At 39.6% G+C, this 5,168-nt stretch overlaps 2 protein-coding genes across 3 annotated transcripts in view; both read right to left on the reverse strand.

Annotated features, from left to right (window-relative positions):
• Positions 1-5,168, reverse strand: part of LOC106815364 (delta(14)-sterol reductase-like) — a 48,883-nt gene that overhangs the window by 35,381 nt on the left and 8,334 nt on the right. The window lies entirely within an intron of this gene.
• Positions 730-5,168, reverse strand: part of LOC106815363 (mediator of RNA polymerase II transcription subunit 17-like) — a 32,781-nt gene continuing 28,342 nt past the window's right edge. For both annotated transcript variants that reach the window (XM_014819813.1, XM_014819814.1), the window contains one exon: positions 730-1,399. The gene's annotated coding sequence lies outside the window, so the exon portion shown is untranslated. The remainder of the gene's footprint in view (positions 1,400-5,168) is intronic.

The raw sequence follows: 5,168 nt of genomic DNA on the forward strand, positions 1-5,168 counted from the left end.
ATTTATAAACATGAGTACTATACAAATCCTAAACTCTCGGTACATATCTGTGTACCTGTTACGACAAGCGCCCTTCGTGCCTTAACTTTTCGTGCTTTGTTGCTTGCTCGGCTCCCTCTCTTCGATATAGTTCCGTGGACTTCGAAGACTAACGTACCACTACATCAGGAGTGAATAATAGATATATCTATTATTCACTCCTGATTATATGAGTTATGTCATGGACACATATATAGGCCTATAGTCATCATATACAAAGTATTATATATAATATTATATTCGTTATAACAAACATGTGTTATAACAATTACCTGTTCATTTCTTCTTTATTCCTCCCTAAATTTGAATTTTAAAAGTACTGCCCGAGAATCTGAAAATCCGGACCGACCCAATCCCAGAGCAGTCCGGATTTTTGGACTTGTACTGTGTGCCACGTCAGATGAGGACTATCCAGTCCATTTGATTTACCCACGTACTAGTACAGGATAGACCAGAGATAACAAAACTTGAGCCACTTGAGGAGTGATAAGGTCTCTGGGTTGGACTGAACACAGAAATGTTATTAGCCAGTGAGACGTGCTGTATGAAGGCAATATCTTTCTCACACGTTACACATGCAGGCTGGTATAGTAGCAGGGCCACAGGAAACGATAAAAGATCGCCCGGTCCATGTACTGATGCAGGTCTTATTAGCAGCAGAGGTTGTTCAAATTCAAATAAACACAAATATTCAAATATATTTACAATGCAGATACTTTTATATTTTTATAGAAAAAAATGATGTATCAGAGTTAGCAGCGTATATGTACAAAACCTTCAGACACGCAACACATTTTCCACTGCAATATGCAGTGTTGATCTGTCAATTTGATCAATGTTCATTGTTGACTCTCCCCTTCCAATTAGACTTTAAAAAATACTTTTTTTTTGTATCAGATTACATACTTGTATAATCACACACGATCAGTGATGAGATAACTGTTTCATACTTTACACCAAGCATATATACAAAAGGAGAGAACACCTAAAATACCAAGGTAATTATAAACAAAATCAACTTGATTTACAAGATGTGCACAGTTTGCATGGTTCTCAGACACAGATAACGAGTCAACTGCAATAACTTTCCAAAATTTGTTATAAGTTTAATACAATACAAAGGATGGGCAGATGATTACTACTCTGATAAGAACATGCCACCGCCCTGTTTCCTGGAGTATGTACATGCAGATAGCATCGCCCATGGCATCGTTCGGGTTTGTCAAATGTAGGATAGTCTCCTCCCTCAGTATTTAGTTAGCGCAGCCATGAGTAGTTCGATCTTGTGCAAAAAGTTTCGGCCTTCCACCTTGTTCCAGTTGACCTCCTGCCAGGAGCTCTCGATGTCATCCCACTTTGGTGCTGTTTTAATTAAATATTCAATACCCGAAATGATCCTCGACGATGCCGCCTACGCTGAGATAATAAAGCGTGAAAATCTGGTATTTTCCCAGGTCTGAAAACCGATGCATCGAATTCAGTGTTTAGTGCGGACTGTCTCGTTGTGAGAAGTAAACTCCGGAAACCTTCGCGTTTGTTTCCTGCCATATGGATTGACAAATGAATGAATGACGTCCTGTGTATTGATTGCCATAGTGACGAATCCCACTGTGCCACCTCACCTGGATGTAAATAAATCTCGTAGTACGCGACTGAGTCAGTGCTACCGATGGCCGCTATCAACAGGGCGCCGAAGCAATTACACAGGCCACACGCCGCTGAGAGAACAGTCACAGTAACACTGATCTCGAGTCGGTTTTCGGCGAAAATACTATGATTTTCACGCGCTCATCTATCTCAGCAATAGGTAGCATCCGTAGGGACAAGCGGTTTGCGTTTTATATTAAACAAGGTAGGACAGCTGATCAATAATACCCCTGCAAGAATCGCAAAATAATATGGGCGTTTTCTTAATTTTGACTAACTACTGCAACAATGTTCCCATTTCACCGTGTAACGCTCGTCCTTCTTTATACGCTTCTTAGATATAATATGTATTGCCCACAGATATATAGATTATCAGTGATACAGAATGTAAGAAAAAAAATGGGGGGAAAGGGTCAATAACATTTTTTTGAGTGTCGGCCCCTTTTGGCGGGTCCGTCGAGTGAGGGCAAACAATACAACATTTTTATTAGGGCCTACGTCATGATATCCAGTACACCGGACACGTCCAACCTGTGACAGAACTCACTCACTGAGCTCCAGAAAAGACGTCATTATAAAATATAATAAGTTACTTTCAAGTGTATGTAAGTCTCTATAGTCTAATTCCCAACACTTAGTTTAAGTTTTACTCAGTTTTAAAACAGCTACAGCTGTTTGTTAGAGTTATATATAGCATTAAATGAGTCTTAATATTTAATTCTTTACTATTTTAGACTGGTGAAAAAGGAACAGGAAGTAAGACATACATTTGCTATCTTACATTTCCTATAGGCCTTGTGCACCAAAACTCTTGTTTAATCAACCCTCTGAAAACACCTGTCCCGATGTAAAACAATCTAAGTTGCTGTACAATCCAGATTAACGAATGTATGAATAGATTAACAAACACTACCAACGCTAGGCAGTGGGCACAACTAACTGTTCCTTTCCAACACTAGGCCGGTTCTAAGCGGCGATGTTTGTAGCACTCTCTGATCTTTGCGTCGGCGTGGTGGAGACTTTCCCGCGACCGTCTCCCCGGGATTCGTTGATCGCGACTTGCTGGTGAATTTAGATTGGACCTGGAGTTGTTGAATAAGATAAAGTCGAAGCTTCTTCTCGTATCACTCTACAATTAAGAATCTGCATGCTAATTCTGAATAAGTTACACCACAGTCCACACACATCACGCAAGTCCACACAGACAGAGCGCACGCACGCATCGGCAGCACGGCACGCACGCACCAACACCACACACAGCAAATCACCAAATCTGCACCATCTATCATAAAGCTCACATTTAAACAAAACGGTTTCTTAGATTACGATATGTCAAAACCAAAAGATCGTTGTGACGAACTCCGTTGCGCGTTTGCAACTGTAACATACACTACTAGTCTAGAGTACAAGTGCTGGATTAGCAAGGTCAAACAATTTGGAAAATCAGCTCACCGTGCGCGAGCATAAACCAAACCAACCACACCAGCGGGAACCAAACAGCTGAATCGGCTGTATCCAGATAATGACCTATCGAATTTCAAATCACCGGGGCACGAAGTCGGACAGATGCATCAAGTAAATTACAAATGTCTATGCCCTGAAATCACATTACTGCCTTGGCATACAATTTTCATAGTGCAAAACTGTAGGTGGGCAATAAACAACCAATTGACTGTTACAAAATAATGACGGGGAAAGAGCGGGTTAAATAGTGACCAGTAGGAGAGCACAACTAATGTGATATTGTAACAGAGAACACATCAAAATGATCCATCAGAAGATCCTTGCCAAGTACAAACAAGTTTTCTTTTTCTTTTCAATAGGAGATCATTGAAATGGAAATGCAACAATTTTCATATGGACAGTCAAATACTAAGCCATTTACCATCCTTCATAGTTCCGTCATTGTTAGATCGCATAAGTCTGATCGTATTTGAGATGAGTGAAACCAGTCTTACGCATTCTCCTCTACTAGTACTCTGTACACAAGTGAGCAGCGGCAGAACTAAGTAGAATAAACTTGCAAAATTTAAAATGAACCCGAAGTGGCACGCAGCTGTGGTACGATCTCTCATCGTCAGATCCGTGTTATATCACAATCAATATGTAGATCACATAACTCCGCCTGGGAGCATAACAGCGTCAGGCGAAGTCGCTGTCGAAATGGAGACAACAGAATGCTAGTAGCGCGGCAATACCAACACTGTACAGGATATTTTTTGTTGTTTTGTAACAAGACGGACAGCTGGGTACAATACAGCAAAGTTTTTTAGATTAACTTTTTATATACTGCGCACATTAATGTAACTTTACCAATGTTGAGGCTAATAATTACTTCCTTGATAATACCAAAGAGTTGGGAGCGGTGGCTGACTGTGTAGCCTTGGATGTGTGTTTATATGCATGCGAGATTGTTCCCCTGACTAAATCCTATTGGTATTTATTAAATTGCAGCAAAACACTAACACGCGGCCCAAATTACAACAAACTAAAACAAACAGAAATAGCTTAAAATAATCTTACCTTAAATTTAATACACTAAAAATGTTAAATGACTTTACAACTAGCTATTTCAGATTTCACTTAGAATTTGCTGCTGCGGTTTTTTTATGCCAACTAAATACCACAGCGAACTGATTGTGAAACACATTTCAATTTCATTGGATGTGTCATACATGGATCAAACCAGAGCTCAGTTTATAACACCTTGGTCAGGGTTTCTCTTAAATACACCAAGAGGCAACAGTTGGCGCACCCGCCGTTCTGGTCAAATTTAAACTGGAAGAGTTTTACTCTAGGTCTATAGGTTATTTTCAGCTAATCTTAAGGCTTAATAATTACGAATAACATAAAAAGTTTCATGGTCAATCACCATTAGAAATATTTTTTTTAAATGTTTTAAAACTAACGACTACCGTCGTGAATTACAACGACGTGGCGCCACTCAAGATGCGCACGATCTGATAAGGTTCCGCAATGACCACTTTCCAAGCCAAGGGCTAACCAGACGGCGAGGGTGCTTTCTCTATTTTATTCACTTAAAAACAAAAGAATGATTGTAATATCTTATAAACGACATATAGTTTTCAGTTATAATATGGATAACACTTGCCGCTATAATAGAATACTGCGTTCTGCGCTTAAATAGCTTTGGTATAAAATATAATATGCACCTTTTCGGCGAATTAGCCCTCGTCTGGTAACGGTGCAAAATAAATTGTACAAATACGCAACTTTTTATCGGTTTGGCAGCATCGGTCGCGGTGTCATGGCGCAGTTCAAATTTCGTTGAAAGCGTTGATGTGTAATTAATTATAACAATTAAATTAGGCATCTGGTAACAAATAAGTGGGGTATCAGAAGATTTGTTATACAGTAAGTACAATTGTATGCAGTAAACTCTAAGGCTACTGTCTCTTTAACAAGTCGCCGTGTGGGAAAATGTTCCTGTTATTTACTGATCATGTAATACTCCGCTAATT

The sequence above is a fragment of the Priapulus caudatus genome, unplaced genomic scaffold (assembly GCF_000485595.1).
Source record: "Priapulus caudatus unplaced genomic scaffold, Priapulus_caudatus-5.0.1 Scaffold1099, whole genome shotgun sequence".
NCBI lineage: Eukaryota > Metazoa > Priapulida > Priapulimorpha > Priapulimorphida > Priapulidae > Priapulus > Priapulus caudatus.